Genomic DNA, 10,265 nt, shown 5'->3' on the forward strand with positions numbered 1-10,265 from the left:
TTCTTTTGGTAACCATAGCAATATTAAAAAAAATAAACATATACAATGAATGCTGTAAGAGAATTATTATGGCGTATATGTGCACATGCTCAGCTTGAACAAAGATCAAAGATGCAAAATCTTATATAACCGTGTATCTGAGGAAATTCTACACAAATTGAGGGAGGGTTGCAATGAACATCTTTAATTTATTTCAATGTCACTAAGTCTCTTTTTTTAAAAAAAATTGCTTGCATCTAACAATTGTCTTTTATATCTTGAAACCCAATTATCTTAAATACATTCTGAAAATAGCTAATAAAATATTTCAACAGCAAGTAATTGTAAAAGGAAAAGATATAATTAGCAGTGTTCATAGATGATAGAAAATGGGAAACATGCTGCATATGGGTTGAAAAATGAAGAAGCAGAAAGAAAATCGGAAGTGTGGCCAGTTATTGTAGCAGCCCATAGGACGTGACTGTAGGGTCAACCCTGGTCCTAGTCCTCAGCTTCGTAGTAGCCATCACTGGGAATAAAGAGTGGGAATCTGAATTCAGACCTACAAGTAAGCGTTCTCCTGTTGCCTGGTGTAGCTCAGCCTAAGGGCCTAGGATCCCTTTCTGTCATTGTTGAGTTATAGAAAGCACACTTCCTGAGCATTGCCCACGTGCTGGGCACGGAGCACAGGCTGAAAGCAAACAGCACAGCCAGTGCCCGCCAGAGTTTGCAGGGTTGGGGGCTGGGAAGACAGGCACAGAGCGAAGGGAATAATATATAAGTCAGTACATAACTACAAGTCGTAATATGTGCTGGGAAGGAAAATTACACCATGTAATCATAGATCACAATAAAGCCGTGTGTTTGGGGTTGGGATGGAAAATAGGAAGAGAAGATCTCTTTGAAGTGACATTTCTGGTAGAGCCTCAAAACAGTATGAACCGCAGCCAGGAGAGAGGTGAGGGAAAGGAGGACCTAAGTGGAAGGAACAGCATGTGAGGTTGCTCAGGACAGAAAGAGCCTTCTGGAGACTGAGAGACAGGGAGCTACACAAGGCAGCAAGGGAAGGAAAGGAGCAGATAACATGGGGCCTTGGGATCGACACTCAGACTTGGGTTTATCCTAAGGCAGTGTGTGGTCATCAAAGAGTTTTAAGCAAGAAGGGGACAATTTGCTCTGTCTTTTGCAAAAGGCCAGCAGTTTCCCTTCTCCCCTAGCCATGCAATCCATCCCACACTACCTTTGCAAGCTTTTAGAAGGACAGTAAACTGAGAATGCATGGCTGTCTCCTGGCCCTGCACCAAAATCTAGAAAATGAGAAAACACCTTTTAAAAAAAATGTTTAATTATGGCTGCACTCAAAGGGGGAGACTGTGAGGACTCTGGAGACGCAAAGCCAGTGGGAATGAGAAAGGAATCAGAGGGTGGGGAACCATGGGGGAGTTGGAGGGGGTGAAGGGAGACCAACAGGGAAGCTGTTGGTGTGGTGAAGATCCTTCACAAAACCCACCTTCCCCTCTGCGCCCAAACAATTAGAGCCCAACACAGGCCATGCATTTCCCAGGCTCCTTTGCAGTTAGATGTGGCCAGCATGGGTTACCTTTGCTCGAATAATGGGAGTGAAGTTGCTGTGCCCCTGCCCAAGCCCAGTTGTCTGTTGTACCCTCCTTCCTCTCCTTGCAGCCTGGTAAGCCAGGACAAGAGCAGCCTTGGAAACCCGGGCTCCCAGGACTCAGGACTGTAATGCAGGCAAGAACTCCCTTTGTCATTGAGTCACTTTATTGTGGGGTCACTCTTTACAGCAGCAGAGCCATTCTTGCTGACTAAAGACAGCAGAGGAGCAGCCAGGCCTGCATCCTCCTCACCCCCAGTGGTGCATTCATGGCAGGAACCTGGAATAACCACTGTGTCTAGGCTCAAGTGTGCTCAGGGCAGAGCTCCTGGTGGTGAGTGATGCTCGGGATGGAGAACCCGTCTGCGGACACCCCCCAGCTGGGTAGCACATCTTATTCACCCAGGGCTGGCTATGTGATTTGCAGGGCCCAGTGCAAAATGAAAATGCAGGGCCCCTTATTCAAAAATTATTCAGAATTTCAAAAAGGTGACAGCCAAGTAATAAGCAAGCCCGAGACACTACTGAGTAAAAGTTCCTAAGAGACCACACAGGCCAAGGCCCAGGACACAGGCCTGTCCCACCCTCTACTATCCTGAAACAATGAGCTCCTGCCTGTGCAGCTGCCCCATCCCCCAGCAGGCTGCACCCAGGAGCCTGTGAATGCCCATGGCCTCAGCTGCAAAGAGGAGCCCTGAATCCAGGTTCACAATCATTGGAGGAGCACCACCAGTATGACAGGAGGGACCAAAAACCCTCCTCCAAAAAGCATAACTCACTCAGGGAAAAAGGGAGATAGCAGAGCAACCTCCCCAGGACTCTAGGATGGGATCAAAGCCACTAAAAAAAGAAAAAAGAAGTAAAAGTCACTGCAGGAGAGCCTTAGTTAATTTCTACCCTGAATATTTGTAAATTGTGAGCAAGCTGGTTTAAATGACTCTGAGTTCCCATAAGCAATATTCTTTAATATAAAATCATAAACTAGAACAGGTTCCTTAGAGTAGACAGAAAGATGGCCCCAGGATGTCCATGTCCTAATCCCCACAGCCTGTGACTGTCACCTGACATTGCAAAGGGGATTTTTGCGGATGTCAAGGGCATGGAGCTTGAGAAGGAGAGGCCACCCTAAATGATCCAGGTGAGCCTGCCCAATTTAATCGTGTGAATCCTGAAAAGAGGAATTCCTTCCTCAGCTGTTCAGAGGGAGAGGGAGCCTGGCAGGCTCTGACCATGGAGGAAGGGGCTGTGAGCAGAGGAATGCAGGCAGGGGCCAGGAGAGGGATTCCCCGAGAGCCTGCAGGGGAACAGAGCCCGCCCACAACTTCATTTCAGTTTACACTTCTGACCTGCAGAACTGTAAGACCATAAATCATAGATTTTTGCAGTTCTAAGCTACCACATTTGTAGTAATTTATTACAGCAGCAATAGAAAACTAATACACTTAGGTTAGCAGTAACCAAAAACACTGACATTACTTTTCTTCACAAAATCCATTCTATGTTCAGCAGTGCACGTGGTGAGGCACTATCGAAGGGAAGAGCCAAATGATGTAAGAATGTAGTCTGCTCCCCCAAATTCTCAAATAGACAGGGTAATCTTTTTAAAAGATGTAAATGAGCAAGAGAACCCTAGTGGTTTTTGGTATCTTATCTCAGTTTGTTTTTAAGGAGGCAGAGGGTCCATTTCAAGCTGGGGGTGCCTGAGGGTGCTGACACCATGCCTGGGGGTGCTCTTCCCAGAAGGCAATTTGAAGAGGAAACCTGGGTGAAGCATCTGTGCTAACAGACATTCATGTTTGTTTGTTTTGTTGTGGTTATATATGTGTGTGTGTGTGTGTATACACACACATATATATGTACATATATATAAAATATATATATATATAAATTTTCCATTGTCGCCATCTTTAAGGATACAATTCAGTGGCATTGATTAAATTCATGATGTTGTGATATGAGCGCCATGATCTATTTCCAACACTTTTCATCATCCCCAACAGAACAATATTCTACCTATTGAACAATAACTCCCGACACCCCTCCCCCAGCTCCTTGCAACCACCACTCTACTTCCTGTCTCTATGAATTTGTCTACTCCAGGGACTTCCTGTAAGTGGAATCCTGCAGGGTTTGTCCTTCTGTGACTGGCTCGTTTCACTGAGCACAATGTTCTTATCCAGGTTGTGGCACGGGTCAGTGCTCCCTTCCTTAAGGCTGATGCTCCATTGCATGGATGCACCATGTTTTGTGTATTCGTTCATCGGTTGAGGGGCACTGGGCTGGTCCCTCCTCTTGACTATGGTGAATACTGGCTATGGCTGTTGTGAATCCTGGTGCGCAAGCATCAGACATTCCCGTTTTTAGTTCCAGGGACATGGGGTGCCTTCTGCCCCAGGGGGTTTGAAAGCTCCATGTCCCTGGGACATTATGAATGGCACATCTCCCTCCCCAAGTGGATGTAGTGTAGCGGGATTGATGGGGGAAGTTTAGGCACTGGCTGATTAAAATGTTTATAGAATGACTTATGGACTTGGAATTGCCAGGGTTGGACGTACTTGAGCTTTTTAGTTTTTTTGATGTCCACGTGCCAGACGTGCCACGTGCCATTACTAATTTTTGATAATTAGTGATGGAATTTTAAGGCCTGTTTTTTGTTTATCAGTCCCTCTAATTCCTTCTCGATCTCGCTACATTTCGAGTAGACGTGTAAAAATGTAAGGCTGGAGGGCTGAATCAGGGCTAGCCGATACAATTACTTTTCTAGTGTCCTTAGGAGGACATCTTGCCAGTCATTCTGTTCTGAGACCGTGAGAAAACCACTGGTCTGGAAGCCCAGATGTTCTATGCCGTCCTTGGCTTGTTTTGCCTGGATATCAGAAGCAGCATTTGTGCGTGGGTCCAGCAGTGGCATTTGTCCCCGCACCATCTTCCGGGCTGGCCCGGAGCCCAGGTCCTCCTACTGCCCGGGAGCAGTGGCCGCAACTCCAGGCTGAGGCCTGGCTCTGTCCACGGGGAACCACGCGTGGGTGCAGGCACCGGGCCTTGGATCACACTTGCGCACTCCGAGCACAGCGCATTACTCTTTTTTTCCTGCCCAGATGACTTTAAATAGAAAAATAACCCTGACTCTAGCATGTTCTCAGCCCGTGAACAATGGGTATTTGCTGGACGAGCGGCTGCGGGCCCTGTCTGCAGGCAGCTTGGGCCTGTGGGGAGGTTCCCGTGACTGCAACTCCCCGGGGGCTCGGAACACAGGACCCCAGGCTCCCAGCCCTACCTCCTTCCTCGGAGGGAGGGGAGGGCTGTGACCCCCTTCCTGGGGGGCTGTGAACTGCCCCCTCCCAGGTCGCTCCCTCTTTCACTCTCCCCTCGGAGGACTAGGGGTCCACAGGGGCAGGGGGATCACATAGGGTGGCACCCGTCACTACAGAGGGGTGCAGGGTTGCAGTAGCGGGGGCTGGGTTGCCTGGGGGACTCGAAGAGTCGCGGGAGCCGTGCGGGGACGAGTGCAGGGGGTCGTGGGGATGGCGACAGCGGGGGCGGGAGCTGAAAAGGCGCGGGGGTGGCTAAGGGACCCTGCGCAGGAGCTGCCGGCCCTCGCGCGCCCCTCGCGGGCCCCCCGGGCCCCCCGCCCGCCCGCGGCTGCTGCCGTCAGAGCTGCCTGCGTCAATGCTGCTCGGTGACACACACAGCTTTTTTTCTTCTGCTCCTTTTTCTCAATGAGAGGAGCCTAATGGGATTTTTATTATCAGACTCATAAATCAAACCGTTAGGCCGTCAGGTCTGGCACGTGGACAACACCCCCACCCCCCGCGGCAAACGGAGAGGGCTAGAGCTGCGTTTTCCCCTTTTCAAGAAAAACTTCAAATATTTTATCTTTATATTTTGAAAATCGCAGTAATGCACAGAGCTCGGCTTGCTGTGGCTGGTGCAGCTCTACATGGATGCAGAGCTGGTCCTCCCGTTCCCTGGAAATGGTTTTGCAAAGTTGTTGGTTTTGCAAACAATAAAAGGGTAAAAAATGGGGTTTGCAGGCAAATCGGTTGGTTAGAGGGAACCCACAGATATTTCAAGCTACTGCAACACGAATCGATTAAACATTGTATCAGAGGGGGTTGTGGGCACAGACTTTGGAGCAGCCCTGCCCTGATGCTTGTGCTACTGACACAAAACAAAACCCCAGCTATGAATGCAAATCAAGGAGCAAAGACGTCAGCAACTAAGGCGATCTGGAGCGCTAGGAATCCTGAAAGCTTCTGCATTCTCATAGCTACTTGCATGCAGATTTCTAATAAGATAAATCGGCACTGGTGTATCTAATTAATGGTTGTCCTTCAACAAGCCACTGGATAGCACTTATTAGCCATGGGAGGTAGGAAGCCAGGTTAACCCCCAAAGGACTCTCAGTGCAGCCCCTTCCTCATTTTGGTCAGAGACTCAACCAGAGTGTGGAAGCGGAGCAAAGTCAAAAGGGGTCCAGGGACTAAGGCGTTGGGGCAAGGACCCTCAGAGAGGGAGGTCCCAGCTTCCAGAGTTGGACACAGAAAAGTATGTTCCACTCTTGGGAATTACCTCTTGTGCGAAGCCATATATATTTAGGGGGTCATCTACAGGGAACTGTGAAAGGTCTGCAAGCCCGTCATCTGGTCACTCTGAAGCCAGGTCTCCAGAGCTTCCCTGATGAAATTGTCCTGCCTGTGATGGGGGAGTGTTCTCGGAACCTTTGGGACAGCCTCTGCTGGTTCAGATCAAAACTTCACAGAGCTCAAGGCGTGGTCGTCAATTAAAAGCCTGGACCACATGTCAGGTGGGCAGAGGGCTACCGCTTTAGGGTAAAGTGGCTACAAGGAGAGTGGCCTGATATTTTGTATATATTCATGATCATTTTAATTTCCTCTTCCCAGCCTGTGTTCTGCATTTCCCCAGATGTCTTCAAAGGACATATATGACGCCCAGGAGCAGAGTTGTTGGGTCTGTTCTTTCTAATTCCAGACCTTTCTGGTCTTGAGTCATGGTTTTCTTAGGGTCCAGTGAAAACAGCAGCGCTTGGAGCTGCAGACCCAGGCTGGGAGCTGCCGCGGGGGCGCACGTGTCTACCTGTAGCCACAGCCTAGGATCATTGCCCTGCGCAGTTGGACGGCTTCCACGCCTCGTCTAGTTCTCACTGCATTCTTATAGCAGGACAAGTTCTCTGGATTTGTGTGAACTTTTAACATAAGAGTTAATAAGTCAATGATTGCCAGATGAGAGAGGCAGCTTATGTGTTTTTAAGAAGCATCAAACCCACCCCCCACCCCCATATTCTTCCACCCCAGCAAAGAAGGAGCCAGGAAGGCACTGCAAGGGGGAAGCGGGGGGGGGGGGGGGGGGCAGGGAGGATCCGTGAGAAAAAAGATGAATATTTGCATCTTCACTTGTGTGCCTCATTTGGGGTGACCCATGGGTGCAAAGGATGATGTATTTTATACTGAACATGGTACTGGCAATTTTGGGTGCGCAATGAAAAAGAAATGGGCATGAGCATATCTAGCTTTAAGACACGATTTCAAATATAACTTCTGTCATTCACGTCTAGACCCATATTCTGATATGAGTAATAACTATGCTAAGCAAAAGTAGATTAGGTGCAATAAACATAAGACCTGTATTCCCATGTTGATTGATGGACTTCAGTGGAATATTTCATTTTAGCAACCGATATATTGCATAAATGAGTTAACATTGGTCCCATTGCAAAATGATTTTTTATACAAAATTAGAGAGGCTGATATAAGGAATGCTGCTAGAAAATTATTAGCTCACTTTTTACATCCAAGGGGGTGAAATGATACACTGTGGAAATTTGTACAAATAGAGAAGTGGATGGATGTCGATGTCAGTGGGGAGAAACGGGAGGCCAGGTCCCGTTTTGAGGAGAGGAGATGCGCCCAAGCCGGGGCGGAGGAGCGGGTCGCGCCGTTGACATTCGCCAAGGACAGGATGGGGTGGGCGCCTGCCGGTGGCCGACTCCGCCCCGCCTCTCAGGGGTGCGAGTCATCAGCGCAGCGGCGGATCCTGGCCCAGGGAGCCACCGGCCCACCCTCGCGCCCAGGAGCCGGACTCGGAGACGTCCACCTGGTGGAGAGACGCGAGGGAGCCGTGCAGACAGGGGCTGCTCCATGGAGAGCCCGGGAAGCCTGCGGGGCGCCAGCGGGGTGGGTCCCGGGACAGACCAGTGACCATCCGCCTCCTGCGTAGCGCTGCCCCCAGGAGAGGAAAACCCATCGGAGGTTGTGCTGTGTGCGTTCTCCAAGAGGGAAGCTCAGTATGCACACTCCCTTCGTCCCCTTAAGGAGGAGCGCACAGTGTGTGTGTATGTGTGTGTGTGAGTGCGCGCGCGCGCTCATGTGTGTATGTGCCTGTGTGTGCATGTGTGTATGTGCGTGTGTGCATGTGTGTGTGCATATATGCGTATATGCGTGCGTGTGTGTGGCGCGCACATACGTAAGCACACCCCCGGTACATAGAAACTCACAGAAACATACAGTAATCCTGTATAAAGATTATGAGTCTAGAAAACATGTACTGCCCGTCATTTTTCTCGGCTGTCTCTGTGCCTTCTAGATATTTCCGTGTCCTCCGCGCGCTTCATTTTTATCAGGCTCCTGGGTGTGTGCAGGGAGGGAGCGCAGGCACGGAACGCAGGCGCGGAAGATGTAATTTGTGCATTAGGAAGCCTCCGCTCGAGCGCCACTGACGTCTGCACCTCCGCGCTTGGCTCTACTGCAATACATCAGACTGATGGCATGATCACTGCATCTTTGCTGTAATATCTGTGCACTGCTGGTTAGGAAAATCCTCAGCCATACCGTGACTCCAGCTAGCTAGCTAGTCAATGTATTTTAATTTTATTAATTGAAAGGAAGGACTAAGGAGGGAAAAGAATGCAAAGGAAACATGAAAAGATTTTACAAATTTTTAAATGCTTATTTTTCCAGACGGAAGATTGAGACAGTAGGATTAGAGACTTCATGGCTGCAGATGTTGAAGCTTTTGCTAAATGAACAGCCAAATTCAGTTCTGTGAAATTGCGTCATATTTCTTTTCCAGAAGACATAAATCTTTTGATTGTTCTACTTCTCTTTGTATATTATTACTGTTTAAAATTTTGAGGAAAAAATACTTTAATGTGATGTCAATTCTTAGATTTCATCCCTCTCAATTATTTTTGCAGGGCCTCATCACTGCACTTTCAGTGTGATGACATTTGCTTTTTAGTGTATTGTCTTGTGTTGAGGTCATGAGAGATGTGAATGAGGCAGGAAGATCGTTACAAGTGAACCATAATTAATATTTACATAGTTCTCACGGGTTGGCAGGCAGCCCCCTAGAGTGCTGATTTGCTGGCGAGCTGCTGGGGTCACTCTGCAGGGGCACCGGGCAGGCCTAGAAGTAATTGTAGATTCCACTTTGAGAACTGCCACTGGGCCTGGGTATCCCAATATTAATGCTCTTGCATGAGTAGAAGCAGCAGAATGTCCTGGGACCTCAAGGAGGGTTTGGGGGTGGCAATGCCAACATGGGGAAACCACTGTAGAAGGAGAATGGTGGGGTTCTATCTTGGGACAGCATTAGCACCTGACAGAGAGTGGACGTTATGCCAGTTTGCTAGGGTTGCCCTAACAAAGTCCTACAAAACTGGGAGGCTCAAAACAAAAGAAACATCTTCTTTTACAGTCTGAAGCCTGGAAATCTGAAATGAAAATGTCAGCAGGGCCAGGCTCCCTCTGAGACCCTGGGTGGATTCCTGCCAGCTTCTTCCAGCTCCTGGTCCTGGCCAGCCATCCTGGCATTCCTCGGCTCGCAGCTCATCACTAATCCCTGCCTCTGCTGTCAAGGCTGTCTTCTTCCTGAGTGTCTCTATCTCTGATTCTTGTCCTCTTAAGGGGACACCAGTTGTATTGGATTGGGACCTGCCCAAATGACCTCATCTTAACTTGATTACATCTGCAGAGACCTTATTTTATAAAGAAGGTCATATGGACAGGTGCCCATCTTTTCAAAGGACACAATAGGACCCACAACAGATGTTTTGGGATTGTGCCTCTGCCTCAGTCAATGAGGAACTTGTCCTGAGTTTCTCAAAAGAGGTGATGAAGAGTAACAGAGGGAACTGGGCCAGAGTTTCCACACCGTCTAGCATTACAGTGTTCCGTGGCTGATGGCATTAGCAGGTCGGCATTAGCAGCTGGAGGGAAAGCTGACGGGAGCCAGGACTGGAGGGGCGTCGACAGGGCAGATTTATGGTGGGGGTGGCTCTCAGGCCGCCAAGAAAAACACCAGGAGCTGCAGGGCCCATGCCAGGGAAAGGAAGGGATGTTGTGGGTCTTTAGGGCCTAGTGTTCCCCCAGATGGGGACCCCAGCCCACCGCTTTTCTTGTACCCGTTTCTCCTGTCCTTCTTCAGTGATGAGGTCTGGGGAAGCAAGAATGGACGTCCACATAATGAAGCACCAAATTAATGGAAGGGATTGTGGATTTACCGAATCTTTCATTTCAGCCCTATGTGGGATGCATTGTGTCGGGACTTCATGGGTAGCTACGATGGGTGTTAGCTTATAATAATAACTCACAGTTAAAGCACAGCCGGGCCAGTGATTTCCAGCTGTATTCCACAGGATCCTAGCACTCAAACC

This window comes from Pan paniscus, chromosome 5, assembly GCF_029289425.2.
Source record: "Pan paniscus chromosome 5, NHGRI_mPanPan1-v2.0_pri, whole genome shotgun sequence".
Classification (NCBI taxonomy): domain Eukaryota; kingdom Metazoa; phylum Chordata; class Mammalia; order Primates; family Hominidae; genus Pan; species Pan paniscus.